Raw genomic sequence first — 23,179 nt, 5'->3', positions numbered from 1 at the left:
AATATTAGATGATTAATAACAGAACGTTGCTGCCCAACTGTGGGGATGACTCTTAGATAGATGGATTCAGGAGTGCACTTTATTCTTACCTTTTTCTGTAGCCTAGAGGCTCTCACCAACCCTGGGTGGTGTAAATCATTGAGTGCTCAGCTACTAACCTCAAGGCTGGCGGTTCAAAATCCACAGAGGCTCCTGGGAAACAAGACCTGGTAATCTACTTCTGAAACGTATTGAAAACTCTATGGAACACAGCTCTACTCTGACACACATGAGGTCGCCACGAGTTGGAGTCAACTTGATGACAACTGGTTTGGAGTCCCTTGCAAACAGTTAATAAGCTTACCTGCTAACTGAAAGGTTGGAGGTTCAAGGCCACTCAGAGGCACCTTGGGAGGAAGTCCTATTGATCTGCTTATGAAATATCAGCCATTAAAAACCATAGGGAGCCCAGTTCTACTCTGACACACATGGGGTCACCACGAGTTGAAGTTGACTCGACGGCAACTACTTTATACCCTGAGAGAGTGCTTAGTAAGATGTTGGCGGTGGCGGGCGTGCGGAGCTGACCTCCAAACCTACTTCAGGGTTTGCTGCTCTTACCCACTTTTGTGGTCTCCCAGATAAATTGCTGCAATATGTGTGGTAGTTAGGTTCCCTAGAGTCCCTGTGAACACTGGATTAGCGAATATGAGAACCAACCTTGTCCCAGCTCCCATGGGAATGTTCGCGTTGGGCAACTCAGTGCTTCCATGATAGTGCTGCCAAGTGTTGGTTTGGGGATTACAAATAAATATTCGCTAGAGGGCGAATTTGCGAGTACAGAATTGCAGATAATGAGGACCAACTTAGTAAATGAAGGAGCTCATTGAATGACTTGGATATCGTGACTGCTAAGGTTCTTTTCAATCCAAAGATGATGCTGGAGACAGAGTTCCTGATATTTTGACAGGTGAAGCACTGTTTAACAGACCTGGCTGGTACTGGGCACAGCTGTGGAATTTGACAAGCATAAAATGTAATTGTGAAATACTGATATTCCTTTCTGGTTCCCATGGCATGTTCCTCTGATAGTCTCCGTGAGGCAAATCTGCCCCCTCTGAGGATGGATGTGATATTTTTAAAAATAAATCAGTTCAGAACTGCTTCTTATGAAAAGATGAGAGAACAAACTCAGAAATACAACTTTTGGCTCCCCAAAATGAAATGGAGGACTGTCTGTGAGGTAATAAAACTGATTTTCTCACTTGGCTTTCAACCAGCTATGAAGGTAATTTCCAAAGAAACATTCCAAACACGTCTTGAGCGAAAATGGCACCATTAGAATAAGCCTACTGGCTCCTGAGGAGAATGCTTGGCAGGACCAGTAATCATTTGAGAGGGGGTGGTCTGGTATGTTGCTTAAAAAGTCAGCCTCATTATGTTATTAAACAAATCTAGCATTTAGAGAGGACTTAGTTTTCAAGGGACTTTTGCATTTGTTATCTCTTTAGACCTCACGATAATTCTGTAAACTATTAGGGGCAAGTATTATCAACTTAAGGAGCCCTGGTGGCACAACAGTTAAGTGCTCAGCTGCCAACAGAAAGGTTGGTGGTCTGAACCCCCCCACCCCCCGCAGTGGCTCCTCTGGAGAAAAGACCTTGCAATCTGCTCCCGTCAAGATTACAGCCTGGAAAACCATACAGGGCCGTTCTATTCTGAAACATGGCGTTGTTACGAGTTGAAAATTGGCTCGATGGCACCTAACAACAGCGACAAATTATCAGCTTGATTGGACAGGTAAGGAAGTAGAGGATCAGGGAGCTTGATGCTGTGCCAAAGGTCCCATAGCTAGAAGGAGGCAGAGTCCTGCCACCCCCACCCCAACCTGCCACCGCCACTCTCCTTCCATCAAGGAGGAAACTTGCAAACACAGGTATGAGATTAGTAATTAACCTGTTAGTCTTCCTCACCTTAGTAATTGTTCCAGTGCCTTTTGTTGATCATCATGGTGGGTAAAAGAAGGTGTATTTACAGTTCCTAAGAATCTGCTATGTGTCACACCTCACATACCTTGTCTGAGAGGCATGATCATGCAGTTGACGAGAACATGGACTGTGGAGCCAGACGGCCTGGGTTTTACACCAAACTCTACCACTAGCTATTCTTGTGAGCTTGGGCAAGCGAATTATCTCCTTCATGGCTCAGTTTCCTCCTGTATAGAAGAGGATGGGTAACCACTCATAGAAGGCTGTGGCTATCTTACTCTACGTAATGTATGTAAGCAGCAGTGCCTGGTCTATAATAAGCGTCAGCTAATTATTATTATTATTTCCTTTTAACTTCTGAATATTCCTAAGATGTCTGTGGTATTATCCCCTACTGTACAGAGCACAGGAGACCTGCATTCCAGTCCTGGCTTTACCACAAAGTTATTCCACACAGCCTCACGAAAATTGCTTCCTTTTCCTTGGCCTTGGTTCCCATTCGCAAAATGAGAGGGTTGAATTAGTTGGCCTGTTAAGACCCTACTGGGGCCAACAAAAAGGAGCCCTGGTGGCGCAATGGTTAAGCACTTGCCTGCTAACTGAAAGATTGGCAGTTCAAACCCACCAGCTGCTCTGTGGGAGAAAAGACGTGGCAATCTGCTCCCCTCAAGATTACAGCCTAGAAAACCCTATGGGACAGTTCTACTCTGTCACATCGTATAGCGTTGCTATGAGTCAGAATCGACTAGATGGCACATAACAACAAAACTAGGGCCAACAATCGATAATCCCAGAAGTATACCATTCTTCACAGGAATCAGGGTGATACAGGATAGTTGGCCTGGAAATACCACATGGAATTGTGGAGAATATTCAATTGGTTCTTTGCTTTGGGTTCAAATATTATGGTCCAACATGTTCAGAATAAAGAGGATGGTGGGAATTCAGTAGTGGCAGCTCTAGTTTATTCTACTTGCTCAGTGATGTGGAGCTTTAGTCCTAGAATCCTGAGGGCGTGCCTCATTTCCACGCCTTCTCAGGTGGCACAGAGCATCTTTCTGGAGCCCTCTCCCATATGCCTTCATTCTTTGCCCTCATTCCCTATAATTTCTCAGTCTTTTAAGCTTCTGGTACCCACCCTTCACCATGTCTCTTCTCTGTGTGTCGTAGCCTGTGGAATGGATTGTGGGTAATTCTCAGTGGCATTCGGTTCAGCTGCTGGGTGGGGGAGGAGGGGGAGGAGAGGCTGCTCGGGTTCCTGTATTAGTCAGGATGCTTTGGGTTGCAGAAACAAAACCCTGACTCAAGCTGGCTTAAACAATAAGGGAATTTATTATCTCACAAATCAGGAATTCCAGGGGGGCAGGGCAGATCCTGTTGAATCAGCCATTAAACAATGGCATTAAGGGCCAGTTTCTTTACCACTCTGCTCTGCCATCATGGCTTCTTTCTCAGGCTGGTGACAAGATGGTGGCAGCAGTTCTAAGTATCCTACCAGACATGGCAACATCTACAGGAAGAAGGGGTCCTTCCCTTTCTGTGGCTCTTTCCTAGAAGCAAAGATATTTCTCTCAGAAGCCCCCAACCTACCACTCACACCAGAAGAAGACTTTGCCTCATGTTCTCATGTTTCACTGGCCAGAATTGGGGCCATAGCCATTCCTAAGACAATCACGGGCAGAGAGAATAGGATTACCTTTGAACCTATCAAGCCCAACCCTGGAGATGGGGGTGAGGTCAGTTACCACTTAGTCTGCTGCAGGAGAGATAGATATGTAAACAAAACCGGAGTTTTGTTAGGAAGGAAGGAGTAAGATTTTAAGAAGGCAATCCCTGATTTACCTTCATATATGACTTACGATGTATGCCAGTTCTAACAAACTGCACTTATGACCTTCCGTTTTGTTTTTTTGTACATCTTATTTTTTTTTATCATTAGCAATATCTCCTACATACAATGTCGCAGTACATAATCTGCTCCTGCTATCATTCTCAGATGCTCACTGGCAGATGTTCAAAGATTAGATTTAAAAAGCTAGTGATAATAAAGTGATAATAAATGGCAGTAATAATGAAAACTTAAAAAAAAAAGAGGTATTTGACTTACCCCAGAACCGACTTACAACGAGTCATTGGAAAGGAATTCTATCATAAGGCGGGGACTACCTGTATTTGGCCTCAATTAAACTCTTCCAACTGCAAACATTAACCTATCGCTAATCTCTTTTGGACCATATTGTGCTAAAAGAATGCCAATCTCCTTTCTAGCCTTGAGTTAAATGACAAAAGGCCTTTTACTTTAGCACCAAATGGAATAAGAAACTGACAGAGAACAGAGAGAGAGAGATACAGTGCAGAGGTCTCTTATCAGCTAACACAGCACACGTTTGGCATCTTGGACTCCTGTCAGAGTCAGCGGACAGGGAGTGCAGGAAAGCAGCTTTACGGAACTCCCAACAGGAGATGGAACACCCAGTAACCAGCAATATACTCTTTTCCACCCTCCCATCCTTCTCCCCCGCGCTGCTCAGCCTCCTCTGCTTCCCACTGGCTGCAGTCTCTTGGCCAGGAGACACTGGCTTCAGCCCCGTGCTGCTTGGATTCAATCTGTCCACTCTGGCTGGCTCCCTGAGTGCCATTTGTTGCTGATGTTGCTTTTATCTGCTTCGTTTCGTTTCTTCTGTGCCTCTTACCACCTTCCCCTGCTTTCTCTTGAACACCTGGCTCCGTGCGCCATCTTTGTTTCTTCTTGAAAGGCTGTGAAGCGCTGCTCAACTGGGGAACTGCTTCTCTGGCCTGCACTGTCACCTTGGTGGGATCCCTGGGGCTTTTTTCGTTGTTGTTTTGTTTTATTTGTTTGTTTTCTTTTTCTTTTCGTGGCTTGGGAGTCCCTTCTAGCCTGGCTGTACTATGCGGCTTGGGAGCCACTTTCCAGGTTTGCGAAGCCACATCAGTGGGATCCCTGGGGGCGTTTCTTTTTTCCTTTTTGTCTTTCCTCATTTCTCAGTTTCTCAATACTTACCTTCTTTCCCTCTCTCCTGAATACCTGGCGCCCTGTGACATCTCTACCCTTTCTAGCCAGGCTGTACTGCACAGCCTGGGAGCCACTTTGCCAGTCTTTGCAGCCACACTGGTAGGATCCCTGGGGGCTTTGCTTTACTTTCTTCTTTTTTTCCCTTCAATTTTAATTAATTAATTTATTATTATTATTTTCTTTTTCCCTTTTTCTTTTTTTTCTCCATTTCTAGGTTTCTCATCTCTCCACTCCAATGGTAAGCTACCTCAGCACTTTTTTTTTTAGCTCCTGTTTCTCTCTCCTTTCAAAAACTATAAAGTTCAAAGAAAAAATAGGATCAATGCTAGAGGCCCTAATACTCGGCATTAACAGGATACAAACCATAACCAACAGCATACAAACTCCAGAAAATAAGCTAGATAACTGACATGTTCTAGAAATTGAATACACTCACCAAAAGATTTCACCAAAAGAGTAAAAGGAGAACCTACAGACTGGGAAAAAATTTTGGCTATTACAAATCAAACAACGGTCTAATCTCTAAAATCTGAAAGAAAAACCAATAGCTCTACAAAAAAAAGACAATCCAATTGAAAAATGGGCAAAGGAAACAAACAGACACTTTACCAAAGAAGACATTCAAGCAGCCAACAGACATGAGGAAATGCTCGAGATCAGTGGCCATCAGAGAAATGCAAATCAAAACTACAATGAGATACCATCTCAACCCGACATACTGGCACAAATCAAAAAAACAAGAAATAACAAATGTTGGAGAGGCTGCAGGAAGGTCCGATTTCTTATGCACTGCTGGTAGGAATGCAAAATGATACAACCATTTTGGAAAATGACATGGAGCTTCCTTAGAAAGCTAGAAATAGAAATACCATATAATCTAGCAATCCCACTCCTAGGAATATATCCTAGAGAAAGAAGAGTTGTCACACGAATAGACATATGCACACCCATGTTCACTGCAACACTGTTCACAATAGCAAAAAGATGGAAACAACCTAGATGCTCATCAACAGATGAATGGATAAACAGACTATTGTACACACACACAATGGAGTATTATGCAACGATAAAGAACAATGATGAATCTGGGAAGTATCTCATAGCATGGATGAATCTGGAGGACATTATGGTGAGTGAAATAAGTCAATCACAAAAGGACAAATATTGTATGAGATGACTACTATAAAAACTCATGAAAAGGTTTACACATTAAAAAAAAAAAAAAGACAATCTTTGATGATTACGAGGGAGTGGAGGGATGCAGATGGAAAAAACACTAAATAGACAATACATAAGTGGCAACTTTGGTGAAGGGTGGGACAGTACGTGATACTGGGGGAGCCAGCACAGCTTGTACTACGCAAGGTCATGGAAGCTCCATAGACACATCCAAACTCCCTGAGGGACCAAATTGCAAGGTTGAAGGCTGTGGGGACCATGGTCTTGGGGAACATCTGGCTCAATTGGCAAAACATAGTTTATAAAGAAAATTCTACATCCTATTTTGGCGAGTAGTGTCTGGGGTCTTAAAAGCCTGTGAGTAGCCGTCTAAGATACTCCACTGGTCTCACCCCTTCGGGAGCAAGGGAGAATGAGGAAAACTAAAGATATAAGGGAAAGATTAGTCCCAAGGACTAATGGACAACGTCTACCACGGCCTCCACCAGACCAAGTCCAGTACAACTGTGTGGTGCCCGGCTACCACCACTGGCTGCTCTGACAGGAATCACAATAGATGGTCCCACACAGAGCTGAAAAAAATGCAGAACAAAATTCTAAGTCACAAAAAAAGACCAGACTTGCTGGCCTGATGGAGACTGGAGAAACCCCAAGAGTATGGCCTCCGGGCGCCCTTTTAGCTCAGTCATGAAGTCATTCCTGAGGTTCACCCTTCAGCCAAAGATTAGACAGGCCCATAAAACAAAACAAGACTAACGGGGCATAACAGCCCAGGGGCAAAGACTAGAGAAGGCAGGAGGGGACAGGGAGGCTGGTAATAGGGAACCCAAGGTTGAGAAGGGAGAGTGTTGACATGTCGTGGGGTTGTTAACCGAAGTCACAAAACAGTATGTGTACTGTTTAATGCGAAACTAGTTTGTTCTGTAAACCTTCATCTAAAGTACAATTAAAAAAAAAAAAAAAAAATTGTTTCCTTTATGTATGTTTTTCTCATTTTAATAGTCTGGCCCATTCACCTCCTAGTTGGAATATCCAGTCTGAGTGGGTCTGCTCCACATATAAGCAATCACTCTCTGGTATGATAACCCTTAGCTCCCTATGGGAGTGAGGGCAGGATGGACCTTATTCCAATAAACTGTAAAATATTATACAAAGCAGCCATGTGGTAGAGTGTTCATGCCCATGGCTTTATAGGCAGGCTGATAAGAGTTGAAAAGTCACCTCTACCACTTCCTAGAAGTGGAATCTTAGGCAAACCATTCAGCCTTCTCCTTCAGTTTGTTTCCCTGTAACAGATAGTAATTCCCCCCTCAGAGAATTACTGTGGCGCTTAGGGTTGCTATGAGTCAGAATGGACTCGACGGCACTGGGTTTGGTTTTGGTTTTTTTAAAGAAGACAAAGCTTCCAAATCCCTCAGCACAGGGCCTCACACAGAGAAAGCACCTAATAGTTGTTGATTGTGGTTATTTTTATGATTATAGGTGTCATTTTATGATTATATGATGTCATTGAGAAAAATCCTAAAGCTGCTGACATATTCAAGTTGAGAGAAGGCTCTGGCTTTCTTGGTGGCAATGGTGTCGGCACTCCCCATCTTGACTGACACAGCATCTCGTGGCAGGAGGAGCAAGGCCAAGCTCTCGACGGCCACTTAGTTCAGCAGAATGGCGCAGGCTGCCAAGTAGGCTTTTAGAAAATTTCTTCCTCCCCCCTCCTGGAGCATATTTTGGACGCCTACTTGTCATATTGCAAAGTGTATGTGACAAAACAATCTGGGATCTCACTGACAATTATTCTCTTCATGCTGCAGCTTGCAATGGCTTGGCTCAGGGGGGTGCTGCCAGCCTCAGAAGCCCTGGCACAAGGGGATCCCTGAGCGTGGAGCCCCACTCTGGAGGGGTCAGGCGCAGGGCTGGTGCAGTCAGCCAGATCAGCCTTTTCCTTTGTGTCCTGGCCCTGGTATCCCACAGAGCTCACCCTCCCCAGGAGATGGGAGGCTTTCCAACTCTGGCAGGGCAGAAAATAGCAACGGATAATAGTGGTAGTGTACATTTATTAACCACGACCCATCTGTCAGTGTGTTGTACTGGGCTGGTTTGTGTGTTGCTGTGATGCTGGGAGCTATGCCATCAGTATTTCAAACACCAGCAGGGTCACCCATGGTGAACAGGTTTTAGTGGACCTTCCAGACTAAGACAGTCTAGGAAGGAAGGCTTGGTGATCTAATCCCAAAAATTAGCCAATGAAAACCCCGTAGATCACCACAGAATATTGTCTGATATCCTGCTGGAAAACGAGCACGCTAGGTTGGGTGCACTCAACATATACAGTGGCCACAATGATGGATCCCAGCACACCAACAATCGTGATGATGGTGCAGGGACGGGAAACATTTCATTCTACTGTACATGGGGTTGCCATGACTCAGAGTTAACAGCAACTAACAACGACAACATTTGGTAAGTGCCTTCTATGCATTGGATCCCTGGTGGTGCAGTGGTTAAGAGCTCGGCTGCTAACCAAAAGGTCAGCAGTTCAAATCCACCAACCATCCCTTGGAAGCCCTGTGGGGCTGTTCTACTCTGTGCTATAGAGTTGCGATGATTTGGAATCGACTCGATGGCAGTGGGTTTGGTTTTTGGCTTTTGATGTGGCAGGCACTGTACCAAGCATGTGTAATCGGACTGCATCTACACAACAACTCTGTGAGTTTGTATTGTTTTCAGTCTCCACTTTCGAAATGAGGAAACCGAGCTGTCCTTAGCACACTCATGATTATTTCTTTTATTCCTCAATAGCCAGCTGCTGTTGAGTTGACCTTAACTCATGGCAACCTCATGTGTAACAGACTAGAACTGTGCACCATAGGGTTTTCAATGGTTAATCTTTTCAGACATAGATTTCCAGGTCTCTCTTCTGAGGCACCTCTGGGTGGACTCGAACTTTCAACCTTTCGGTTAGCAGCCAAGTGTGTTAACCATTTGCACCACCTAGGGACGCCTATTCTTCAATAGCCCTATGTGATAGAAACTGTTCTTAGGCCCCATTTTACAGATGAAGACACTGAGGCTTAGAGAGATTATGTAACTTGCCCAAAGTTTCACAGCTGGGAGAGTCAAAGTCCAATACTCAAGCTTAAAGCTTTCTTACATTAACTGGAGAACTCTATCCCTTCTGCCATGCTTTCTCAAAAAAAGTATTTGCTGAACAAACAAATAACAACTTGAAAATAAGTCAGCATGTTTTCATCTTCCAAGGAACTCAGGAATTTTTCCCTTCTCACTTCCTGGTTAGAAGAAATTCTAATTCCGTAACTGCAATTCCAAAGAGGTCCCGGAGGCAGGGCCAGAACAGCCCAAGCTGGTCTGTAGGCTGCACCTGTCTCTTTCTTTCCAAAAATTCCAGGAAGTGTGCAAGCAGGAGTTGCTGATAGGAGCTTTCCATAACAGAGCTGTCCCAGGCCAGAAATGCCTTCACCCCGAAGGCCCAGAGCTATCGGCCAGGGGCGTGTTGTGAAGAATTCTTATCCCTGTGGATCAGACTTTTTTGGCTTGGTCATAGGGACCCTGGAAGCAAGGAAGAGAGTTCTGATTCATTGAGCACCCACTGTATGTCCTGCTGTGTGATAGGTGGTGGTATGGTTGTTCTTGTTAGTTGCCTTTGAGGGGCTCCAACTCATAACAACTCATGTATAACAGAAGGAAACGTTGCCGGGTCCTGCACCATCCTCACAATCGATGCTATGCTTGAGCCCATTGTTGCAGCCACTGTGTCAATCCTTCTCATTGAGCGTCTTGCTCTTTTTCGCTGACCCTCTACTCTACCAAGCATGATGTCCTTCTCCAGCGATTGGTTCCTCCTGATGACATGCCCAAAGTAAATGAGCTAAAGTCTCACCGTCCTTTCTTCTAAGGAACATTCTGGCTGCGCTTCCTCCAAGACTGATTTGTTCATTCTTCCGCCAGTCTATATTCAGTATTCTTCGCCAACACTGCAGTTCAAATGTGTCAATTTTTTTCTTTTTCTTTGTCCAGTTTTCTTACGCACATGAGGCAACTACAATAGATATTCTCATGAAAATGATCTCATTCAACCCTCAAGTATTATCTCCACTCAGGGCTGCCTCTAAGATTTACAGATGGATGGGGCAAGAGTACTAGTGGAGGTACACAAGGCATATGCTTAAATACAAAAGAGCTGAAAATCGATGAGTGAACTGGATACCCCAGCCCACACCTTCGGGCACAGTTTACCCTCCCATCCCTCAAAGCTGGCCCTGGGCTATCCTTGGGCCTTAGGAATGTGCATACCTGAGGAACGGTCTGCCTCCAGAAGGAAGACAGGCTCACCCCGCCCAACCCTTCACGCCATCTCCACTCCCCACCCCCACCCTGGAAGCGGGCCTGGGCCATTGGGGTAGGGGGCTCTGGAGTTTGTGTACCCAGAGCAAAGGGTGGGCATGTCCTCTAGGTCACGGTCAGGGCCCTCTCAAGTGCTGAGACCAGGGTCGGAGCCTCCCTTGCCTGAGTAAGGGAGCTCTGTCTCCATTTTTCTAACCCACAAAGGAACTAACCAGCAGTTGTTGTTGTTAGCTGCCATGGAGTCGATTCTGACTCATGGCCACCCCACATACGCAGAGTAGAACTGTTCCATAGGGTTTTTAAGACTGACCTTTTGGAAGCAGATTGCCAGGCCTATCTTCTGAGGCACCAAACTTTTGGCTAGCAGTCAAGTGCTTGTTTGGTCCACCTGGGGACTTCTAACCAACAGTTAGTATATTAGATATCTTTTGCTATGTAACAAAGAATCCCCAAACTTTGTGACTTAAAGCAACCAACATTAGTTATCCCACAGTTTCTGTGGTCAGGAGTCTGGAGGTGTTAGCTGGGTCCTCTGGCTTAGGGCCTCTCAGAGGCTACAATCAAGACATCTCTTGAATGAGGGTGTATGTGCTCCCAAGCTTACTCACGTGGTTTTTGACAAGATTCAGTCCTCCAAGGCTATTGGGTTGAGGGCCTCAGTTTCTTGCGGCTGTTGGTCAGAGGCCTCCCTCAGTTCCTTTCTATTTGGGTCTCTTGCTAGGGGAACTAACAATATGGCAACTGGCTTCATCAGTGTGATCAGAGAGGAAAAGAGAGAGAGGGTGCAAGCAAGATGGGAGTCACAGTCTTCCATAAGGTAATCTCAGAAATGGCATCCCATCAATGTTTACTACATTCTAGTCATTAGAAGCAGGCCGCTAGGTCTGGCTGACACTCAATGAGAGGGGATTACACATGGGCAAGAATACCATGTGATGGGGGTTATTAGGGGGTTATTGGGAGCCATTTTAGAAGCTAAATACCAGAGTTAGATTAAGTGACTTTCTCACCCAAGGTCACACAAATTGCATGTGGCCAAGTCAGGATTCAAATCTAAGTTATTTATAAAATTCATGCTCTTTTACCAACACACACAAGCCAAGATTCTCTTTATCTCATTTCTGAACTCAGGAAGTCTTTGTCAAAAGAGTAAAAAAGAAAAAGATGAAGAATGGGAAAAGAGGGTCTCAGGGGACATCTAGCTCAATTGGCATAACATAGTTTACAGAGAAAATATTCTACACCCTACGTTGGTGAGTAGCGTTTGGGGTCTTCAAAGCTTGAAAGCAGCCATCTAAGATACATTTACTGGTCCCACCCAGTCTGGAGCAAGGGAGAACGAAGAAAACCAATGACACAAGGAAAAGATTAATCCAAAGGACTAATGGACCACAAGTACTGCAGCCTCCACCAGAATGAGTCCAAAACAAGTGGATGGTGTCTGGCTACCACTACTGACTGCTCTGACGGGGATCACCACAGAGGGTCCCAGACAGAGCTGGAGAAAAAATGTAGAACAAAATTCTAACTCACAAAAGATGACCAGACTTATGGGTCTTACAGAGACTGGAGAAACCCCAGAAGAATGGCCCTGGACACCCTTTTAACTCAATACTCAAGTCACTCCTGAGGTTCACCCTTCAGCCAAAGATTAGACAGGCCCATAAAACAAACAACAACACACGTAGCTCAACCATGTATACGAGACTAAATGGGCACACCAGCCCAGGGGCAAGGACGAGAAAACAAAAGGAGCCAGAAAAGCTGAAAGAATGAAAATGGGGAACCCAAGGTCCAGAAGGGGAGAGTGATGACAAGTTGTGGGGTTGGCAACCAATGTCACAAATCAATATGTGTATTAATTGTTTAATGAGAAACTAATTTGCTCTGTAAACCTTCATTTAAAGCACAATTAAAAAATAAAAAAGGAAGGGAAAAGAGGAAGAGGGGGAGGAAGAGTAAGAAGGAGAAACAGAAGAATTGAAGGCAGGAGTTTCCGTGGATTTAATGTTCAGCCATTCTGCGTTCTGTGTCACAATTATAAACCAAGTATGTATTCCTCAGCCCTATAATTAGGTATGTTCTAGCATTTTCAGCAGCAATAACAGATAATTAGTTTATCCCAAACTATGCAACACGATTAGTGTTTTCTATGTGATGTTGAATAGATTTGCTTCAAAGTCACAGCAGAGTGCTGCAGGTAGAAGCTAAATTTAAATGTCTTTTTTGGGAGAAGTCAAAGCTGGTAATTACTATTTTAAATTCCCTGCTGAAAATGAATCAACAAATCATCTCGGTCATTACCTGTAACCACCACGGCAGGATCATGTGAAAGTCAGCTTGGGACAGCAGAACAGCACTTGCTTGGTTGGAGTCAAGAGATGTGGGCTTGAGGGGCTCCATCCTAGACACACACACACACACACACACGTTAAACCAAACCGGTTGCTGTTAAGTTGATTTTGACTCATGGTGCCTCATGTGTGCAGAGTAGAACTGCTCAATAGGGTTTTTAAGGCTGCAACATTTTGAAAGCAGATTGCCAGGCCTTTCTTTTAAGGTGCCTCTGGTGGGTTTGGATCACTAACCGTTCGATAGTAGCAGACAAGAGTTTAACTGTTTGCGCTTCTGGAGGACACCGTTGTATCCACATACAGGGCCTGGACATGTGGTGGCCATCTTGGATCATGACAGACGATACTGGCAAAAGAGAAAGGTGGGAGGACCCTGTTGAAAGCATGCTAGTTGAGGAACTGGCAAGTATGAGGAGCAAGGGATAAGATGTACAAAAAAGGTTTGTGCATTGCCCAAGATAAAGTTGTATTCGTGTGAAGAGAGGTGACCTGAAATCAGAACCTTTGTGTTTTTCTGTGATGTTTTCTCTACCTGGCATAGAGTGCTGAAATTTTAGATTGTGAGGTTGGCAGGGAAAAAAGGGGTATAGAAGGGCCAAAGATTTTAACAATCCACAGGAATGGTAAGTGTGTGGTTGAAAGCTATTCCTGGGCCAACCCCAGCCCAGGTCAGACATCGCTAATCAAGCACAGGAACTTTCCATGTCTGGAAACTCTCAAGGCAATCAGTCAGTCACCTGGGGCAACCGTAGGGCTCTCCTCATTTGTTTCCCATCTCTCAAGGATCACTGTCCTTCACTGCCCAGTGGCCGATGTTTCATATATTTTGTCCATTTTAAAACTTGTTATTAAGTTATTATATAATCATTATAATATGCTATATGTTTTTTTACATGCTAATTAGGAGTCTCTGGGTGGCACAGTTAATCACGTGACTTCCAGCTGAAAAGTTGGTGGTTTGAACTCACCCGAAGGTGCCTTGGACGAAAGGACTGGCAATTTGCTTCTGAAACACTACAGCCTTGAAAACCCTATGGTGTGCTGTTCTACTCTGTACACATGGAGTCTCCATGAGTCTGAGCTAACCCCATGGCAACTAACAACAACAACATATGCTAATTATATAGTGCTAGTATATAATTACTATGTGCTATATAATAATTATGTCATATAATAATTATATAGCAATATAACCCACTGCTGTCGAGTCAACTCCGACTCATAGCGACCCTATAGGGCAGAGTAGAACTGCCTCGAGTGGCTGGTGGATTTGAACTGCTGACCTTTTGGCTAGCAACCAAGCTCTTAACCACTGTGCCACCAGGGCTCCATGGAGCAATATAGGTTGTTTAATGATTATATAATGTGCACATATTATATATATAAATACATAATTTTACAATGTATCATATGATCATTATAATAATTATAATAAATTAATGATCATTAAAGTCCTGGTGATTTATATTTTTAAAATAGATTTCTCACTGTGAAGAGAATGGTTTGGTCTCTCACTAAAAAAAAAAAAACAAAAAAAATGTAAATAAATAAAACCAGTAAAAAGAAAAAAGAGTGGCCATCAAGTTGATTTGATTTGTCAGACCTCATGTGTGTCAGAGACGAACTGTACTTCCTAGGGTTTTCAATGGCTGATTTCTCGGTAGATTGCCAGGCCTTAGGCACCTTTGGGTGGACTTGAACTTTCAACCTTTCAGTTAGCACCTGAGTGAGTCAATTGTTTGTACCACCCAGGGACTCCTGTATGTATAAATAAGTTATTATATAATGTATTATATTAGAATTACAATAAATTAATAAAAAAGTCCTGATGGTTTATGTTTTAAGACAGGTTTCTCACTGTGAAAGGAATGGGTTGGTCCCCCATTAAAGAGATTTGTGGAACCAGCAAGCAGGGCTTGGGGGTACAGGGTGGGTACTTGTTTTAGTCATCTAGTGCTGCCATAACAGAAATACCACGAGTGGATGGCTTTTACAAAGAGAAATTAATTTTCTCACAGTCTAGTAGGTTACAAGTCCAAATTCAGGGTGTTGGCTCTGGAGGAGGACTTCTCCTGGTCAAGGAGTTCTCAGGCGTAGGGATCCGGTATTCAAAGGATGCACTCTGCTCCTGGTGTTGCTTTCTCGGTGGTATGAGGTCCCCAACTCTCTGCTTGCTCCCCTTTCCTTTAATCTCTTGAGAGATAAAAGGTGCTGTAGGCCCAGGAAAATCCTTTTACATTGGATCAAGGATGTGGCCTGAGCAAGGCTGTTACATCCCACCCTAATCCCCTTTAAGCACAGGTAGAGATTATGATTTATAGTACATAGGAAAATCACAAAATGGAGGACAACCACATGTGGCCTAAGCAAGTTGACACATATTTTTGGGGGACACAATTAAATCCATTACAGCACTGGACTTCTCTCCTCCTTGCCTCCTGAAATCACATCTCATAGACAGCGAGTTCTAGGAGCAAAGCTGAGCCCGTTGGAGGATTCTGTACTTTCGGCAAAACTCTAGGCTATTAATGTTGCCTCAAAGCCTGACTCAAGACCCCATTGCCAGAACCTGGGCAGGTGAAAATGGACTTGTGATAGGTTCTGTTCTCATGTTAAAATTCCCTCCCTTAAAAGTGATTTCTGAAGAATGTAGTGCAGTTTAGAGATAAATGGAATTGTGTTAGAATATGAGAGACTTTAGGGAATAACGGGATCTACTAGCCCCCCATCAGGTAGTTGGTCAAGTGAGTAAAAGTCCTTGAGATTTGTCTTCCTTATTTAAAAATTGAGGATGGGAACTCTTGTCCAACCTGTACAACTTACTGGTTACACAAAAAATAAGCCCAGGTAACATCCTTTTTAACCTCTGAGGCACTACATCAATTGTTGGGGGCAAATAAACTTCAAGTTCCAAATGTATAACATCTTATAACATCATCAGTAGACCAATTCATTCTGTGACTTGGGGAAACACTGTAGTTGACTGCAAGATGGCTTAATTCTTCATTCCTTCTTTTCCTGCACCCTCATCCCATGCAATGTGGCTTTGCAGCTCCTCTCTCTAAGAGGTAGAGTCTATTCCTTCTCCCCATGGACCTGGAATGACCTTGTGATATGGCTAATAGGATGCAGCATAAGTGATGGTGTGGTGTGCAGTTCTGAGTTTAGTCCTCGAGAGGTCTTCCATAGTTCCACTTCTAATTCCTGGAACCCTGTCAGATGCCGTGTGTCTTAGTTATCTAGTGCTGCTATAACAGAAATACTACAAGTGGATGGCTTTAACAAGGAAAAATTTATTCTCTCATGGTTTAGGAAGCTCAGAGTCTGAATTCATAGTGCCAGCTCCAGGAGAAGGCTTTCTCTCTCTGTGTGATCTGGGGGAAGGTCCTTGTCTCCTTTCAACATCTATGGACCTAGCTTTCCTTGGAAATTTCCATGTGTCTTGTTATTGATCTTCCCTTGGGTCTAGGAGGTTCTCAGTACAGGGAACATGGATCCAAAAGACATGCTCTGCTCCCAGTTCTTCTTTCTTGGGGTAGGAGGTCCCTCTCTCTCTGCTCTCTTCTCTCTCCTTTTATCTCTTGTAACATCACAGGTGTGACTCAAGCAAGGGTGGTGAATCCCACCCTAATCCTCATTAACATAACCTAATCATGCCTTGTTAACATAATGGACAACTCACTCCCAAATGGGACCATAACCACAGGCATAGAGGCTAGAATTTACAACACATAATTATATCAGATCACAAAATGGAGGACAACCACACAATACTGGGAATCATTGCCTAGCCAAGTTGACACGAATTTTGGGGGGGACACAATTCAATCTATGACACCATGAAAGCAAGCTTGGGCTAGCCTGCTGGAGGGTGAGACAAGCTCTCTTAGCTGAGGCCCTCCTATACCAGCCAGCCTATAGCTGAGCCAGGAGCTGACCTGGTAGCTGTTCACAGATATATGAGTAAGCTCCATCAAGACTAGAGGAACTACTCAACTGAGTCCAGGCTAAAAATGATCAACTTGTAGAATCATGGGCTAAATAAATGGCTTTTTTTTTGTTGTTTAAAGTCACTAAGTTTTGGGGTGGTTATTTACACAACAGAGACAGATACAAACATTTTGTAGAAAGCTCACTGCTTTTGTTAATAGTCAAAGACTGCTTCTAAATATGTACTGTTTACCAGCTCTGCAGACAAGTTAGAAAGGATAGATATTGAATTAGAAGTCAGAAACATGTGTTCTGCCAGCTTTTACAAGTTCTTATATAGCTCAGAAGTTTCTAGAAAGGCCATGGCAGACATATTTATGAATTTATCCTCTTGGTCCCCCCCCCCACACCCCACACACATAATCTGAGTATGTTTAATTTTAATGAAATTGTAGTCAAACAGGCTTTATCATGGTGAGGAGAATGTGAATAGGCACAATCATTTTTAGTCATTAAATAAATATTTATTGAAATATACCTTATGCGTCAGGCACTGTGATTGCGGATGTGGTTATAGGATGAAAACATACAGCTTCTGTCCTCAAGCAGCCCACACACAGTGTATAAAGAGTGTTGGAGAAAAGCTTAAGAAATGAGCTCATACAGAAAAAGGAACTATTGGAAAAGCATTTGGCAATATGTAGCAAAGGCTTGAGAACCATTTTTTACTCTTTGGTACAATAACTTCTCTTCTGGAAATATATCCTAAACGAAATAAAAATGAAAGGAAAAGGATCTCATGTACAAAATGTTCTTCTGCGTGTCTAAATATAAGCGGAATATATGAATGCCCAACAACTGAGCTAAGTACATCCACTAGCTAGAATATTATACAACAACGAAAACTGTATTCATGAAGAATCTGTTGTAACAAAGTGATTATGGCATATACTAAGTAAACTACAGAATACAACGCTATAACACAGTTAGTCTCTGACTTACAATGTGTCTGAGTTACAAGGAACCACACTTACGACCATCGTTTTTTTGTTTCTGTATATCTTATTGTTAGTAATGTGTACTACAAACAATGTTGCAGTGCACAATTTTCTGACGTTATCATTCTCAGATGTTCACTCGTAGATGTTCAAAGATTGGATTGATAATGATACTGGTATTAAAAGGCACTACTAATGAAAACTGAAAAAAAAAAAAAAGAGCTAGAGATACTAGATTTATGTCAGAGCTGACTTAGGACAGAGTCGTTGGAACAGAGCTCTATCGAAAGTTTGGGACTACCTGGAGTATTAAACCTATGTAACAAAATAAAGATTAGGATTTAAAACCAAAAGCAAACCAGTTGCCATCCAGTCGACTCTAATTCATGGCGACCCCCATGTATGTCAGAGTAGAGCTGTTCTCCGTAGTTTTCAATGGCTGATTTTTCAGAAGTAGATTGCCAGACCTTTCTTCTGTGGCATCTCCAGGTGTACTCGAACCTCCAACCAAATGCATTATCTCTTTGCACCAGCCAAACAAAACCCAAGCCTGTTACCATCAAGTCGATTCTGACTTATGGCAACCCCTTGTGTTACAGAATAAAACTGCTCCATAGGGTCTTCTTGGCTATAATCTTTACAGAAGCAGATTGCCAGACCTTTCTTCCATGGCACTGCTGGGTGGGTTCGAACTGCCAGCCTTTAGGCCAGCTGCTGATCAAAAACTTCTCGTGCCACCCAGGGACCTAGCAATTGTTTATTTTCTACTCTGTATTTTTTCCTTAAAAACTCATTGTAACTGGACTAAGATAAGGCTTCTTGTTTTTCTGAACAAAAAGGTCTCCCTGTATGCATACAGATTAACTGCTCTAATAAACCCTATAGGCTTTAATTCTTCTTGTGCTTTCATTATTTTGATGGAGTTTAGCATTGTGCTTGGGAAGGTAGGTTAACTGGAGGTCACCTCAGTAAATCAGGATTGGGACAATCTCACGACCACAAGACTCAGCATTCCTAGTTTTAGGAATCAGAGCTTTTCAAGCTACTCAACCCCTCGGGAGACAGGGTTAAACAAATTTCAAGAGCTACAAGCCCGCAAGAATATAAAATTCAGTTCAAAACACATTATAAATTGACTCATTTTCATGGGACTATTAAAAAAAAAATCCAAGCATATATTTAATTTTCTTAGGGATTCCAAAAGCAATAGGAAAGTCTTTCAAATGGAGCCATGAGTATGGAAGAGCTGTCTAGAATCCAATTCCTTCTCAAACTTCGTTACCCAAGGAAAAGTCTTTTGTTTCATCGGACCTGGAGGCAAACAAAATTGCTGGGTTAGCGAAATGGCTTCTGGTCATGCGATTCAAATAGGAGTATCACGTAGAGATTGTTGGGGAAACTGGGGCAGTTTTCCCTCTCAGTGACTTGCCCATCTTCCCTTCTGCATCTTAATTGTCCACTTGACTCCAGGCTTGATGAATCTTGTGTGGCATGGAGGGGTCAGGAAACATTGTAAGTGAAGAGACTAACAGTATTGTCACACCTGGAAGAACTTTTAGAGATCCTATAGCCCTTTACGGAAACGCTGGTGGTGTAGTGGTTAAGTGCTATCTATGGCTGCTAACCAAGAGGTCGGCAGTTCAAATCTACCAGTCGCTCCTTGGAAACTTTATGGGACAGTTCCACTCTGTCCTAAAGCGTCACTATGAGTCGGAATCGACTTGATGGTGTAACAGGTTTGGTTTTCGTCAGCTTATAGCCCTTTAAGGAGCCCTGGTGGTGCAGTGGTTAAGCACTCTGCAGCTAACTGAAAAGGTCAGCGGCTCAAACCCACCAGCAACTCGCAGGAGAAAGACGTCGCAGTCTGTTTCTGTAAAGATTACAGCCTTGGAAACCCTATGGGGCAGTTCTACTCTGTCTTATAGGGATGAGGTGAGAAATTGGAAGCCAGGTGAACCAGTGTGATTTGCAGGGCTAGTTATAGAGCTGGGATGGGATCTGAGGCAGCCCGCCATCTTTCTGTGACATCTGACAGCCTATCTGTTGTCATTGCTCTTTTTAAACTTGCCTTTGAAAGTATTCAAACCCCCAAAGGAAAGCTGTGAGCAGGGAACAATTAGAAGGAGGACCAAGTTAAAGACAGATGACAGCGGTCAAGGAGACAGAGAGAAAAGCTGCACTGTTTTCTGAAATGCAAAGTCATTCTCTGTACCTTTGCCTGTTCTAGATATGAGTGAGATCATAACACTGTTTGTCCTTTTGTGACTGACTGACTTCACATCAGCATGATGTTTTCAAGGTTTATCCTTGTCGTAGCGTGTATCAGAGCTTCATTTCTCTTTATGACTGAATGATATTCATTGTGTGGATAATATACCACAGTTCGCTTACTCATGTATTTGTTGTTGGACACTTGGATTGTTTCTACCTTTTGGCTGGTGTGACTAGCGCTGCAATGAGCTTAAGTGCACACATGACTGTTTGCATCTCTGCTTTCAAGTCTTTTGGGTCTATACCTAGGAGTGGAATTGCTGGGTCATGTGGTAATTCTATATTTAACTTTCTGAGGACCTGTCTAACTGCTGTCCACAGCAGCTGCACCATTTTCTATTCCCACCAGCAACGGATGAGGGCTCCTCTGAAGGTTTTGTGCTGGGAACTGTAACATGGAGATCTCTTTTAGGGCAGGGACTGTGTCTTACTACATTTCTTTCTCCCACACCTGAAGTTAGCACATATTACAAAAGCAAGACGCAGCCTGAAATCTATGCTAGAAGGTGCTGAGAAGAAAGACAGTGGGGGCAGGGGACAACTAGACCTGTTAAGCTTCTCTCAGCTCCCTCTCCTGACTTCTCAGTTCCAGGCTTCATTCCATCCTCACCTCACTACCATGACTAAGCACTGAAGACATGATCACCTCTATTTTCCGAAAGGAAACCAAAGCCAAGAGAGGCTGACTCATTTGCCCAAGGTCACGCTCATGCTGTTTGTTTCCGCAAAACCCTGGGCCTCTGACTCCCAGTCCAGTGCTCTCCTGAAATATCGCCAGCTTCCTGTTACGGAAAGCTGTCTTGTCCTTCCTAACTCTGAAGCTGCTCTCCGCAGGGATCCACAGCATCTACCTCAACGTTCCACCAGACAAGTCCCTGCAAACCATTTCTGAGGAAGCAGAAATGAACTCTCAGGGGCTTGGCAGACTAAATAAAGACTGTTACCAACGGAGTATCACCCGCAGGGAAACCATCTGCTTTCACAGAGCAGCTGAGAAGGATTTTCATGTGGTACCCAGCAGGGCTTGCTAAAAGATTGTGTTGAAACCTGAGAGGAGACCATTTCACTCCTCAAACACGTAGACCTCTATGCCCAGTGTCCTAGGCTGCAGGTGTGCATAAAAAGTAACTTTCTCTGTTTTTCTACCACAGAAAGTCGGTTTAACTTTAAGCCTCTGTAATTGTTTAGGTGAAGAGGCAACCCTGAGTAATGCAAATGGTTCCCTTGACTACTACCTGAGAGGTTGGCCATTTGAACCAACCCAGAGGCACCTTGGAAGACAGGCCTGGAGATGGGCTTCTGAAAGGTCACAGTCATGAAAACCATACGGAGTGCAGTTCTGCTCTGACACACACGCCATGGCTTGAAATCAACTCGTCGGCAACTGGTATGGTATTGCGGCATCTGGACCTCCATGTTGTTGCTGCTCCATGTTGACACAATGTCCACCGTGGTGTCCTTCCTCATCTGTGACCATGAGCCCCCTTTAGCCCCTCTGGTTCTATGTGCAGGGAGAATATTCACTTTGTCCCTGCCCCACTCAGGTATGCCATTTCCAGGCTCATTCTGCTGTTCTAAAAACACAGCTAGGATTGGGGCACTGTGTGAGGCTGACCCACAGACACATCTGGGCCCATCATGCAGCTATTTCTTCTCTTCTTACGTCATCTAAGCTTAGGATTGGAGACAGTCTTCCTGCTCCCCAGGCTCTCCCTGCTTTTAGGTTCTCTGAACTTATCTGGGGAGTCCCTGGCTGCCAAGTGAAAGGTTGGAGTTTCGAGTCTACCCAGAGTTGCCTCAGAAGAAAGGCCTAGTAACCTAGATCTGAAAAATCAGCTATTGAAAATCCCACGGAGCACAGTTCTACTCTGACACACTTGGGGTCACCATGAGTCAGAGCCAATTTGATGGCAACTGGCTTTTTAAACCTATTTTTTTAGAGGTCTAACCACCGCACACCTTTCCCTGACTTGGCTGGGGTGGGGGCAGGATCCCGGGTCTCTTCACTTATCCCAAGGTTGTCCTTACCCCAGCCCAGGCGAGCTCCAGTGGTCTCAGGGAGCCCAAAGCAGAATCCGTCCTCACTATAAATTCTTCTAAAAGTCGTGAATAAGGAAGACTGAAGAGCCGACGCCTCTGAATTATGGCATTGGGGAAAAATGTTGAATATACCACAGACTGCCAGAAGAATGAACAAATCTGTCTTGGAAGAAGTACAGCCAGAATGCTCCTTAGAGGCGAGGATGGTGAGATTTCATCCAGCAAACTTTGGACACGTTATCAGGAGGGACCAGTCCCTGGAGAAGGACATTATCCTTGGTAAAGCAGAGGGTCAATGAAAGAGGAAGACCCTTAATGAGATGGATTGAAAGAGTGGCTCCAACAATGGGCTTGAACATAGCAACAATTATGAGGATAGCGGAGGACTGGGCAGTGTTTCATTGTGTTCTACACAGGATGCTGACTCGATGGCACCTAACAACAACAACAACAACAACGACAACATAAATTCCTCTAATTCTTTTATCTTCTCTGAAGGTTTAAGCTTAAAAAACTCCAAACCCCAAATTGCTTCCTTTGTTCACTCTGCATTCCTCTGGGCTAGTCGCCCCTTCCCTAAGGCAATAAACACTGAGTGTTCTGTCTGCAGCTTAAATGCCCAGAAAGGATCACAGCCTACAAGGAGATAAAAAACCAAAACCAAACCTGTTGCCATGGAGTCAATTCCCACTCATAGTGACCCTACAGAACAGAGTAGAACTGCCCCATGTGGTTTCCAAGGAACCCCTGGTGGATTCGAACTGCCAACCTTTTGGTTAACAGCAGTAGCTCTTAACCACTACACCACCAGGATTTCCTGCAAGGAGATATGGGGACTAAAAACCAAACCAAAACAAAGGAAAACCTCGTCAATATTTCAAAACATTACCCTTCCACCCTGTTTCATGCCTGATGTTGGAAACATCAGCTTTGCAGTCGGACACACCTGGTTTGAATACTAATGGCGAGGTGCTCAAGTTATCAACTGGGACACGTGGGGACCTCCATTTCTCATCTATAAAAGGGTAGAAATTATTGCTACCT

The sequence above is a fragment of the Elephas maximus genome, chromosome 15 (assembly GCF_024166365.1).
Source record: "Elephas maximus indicus isolate mEleMax1 chromosome 15, mEleMax1 primary haplotype, whole genome shotgun sequence".
NCBI classification, from domain to species: domain Eukaryota; kingdom Metazoa; phylum Chordata; class Mammalia; order Proboscidea; family Elephantidae; genus Elephas; species Elephas maximus.
This window is presented reverse-complemented; position numbering follows the sequence as displayed.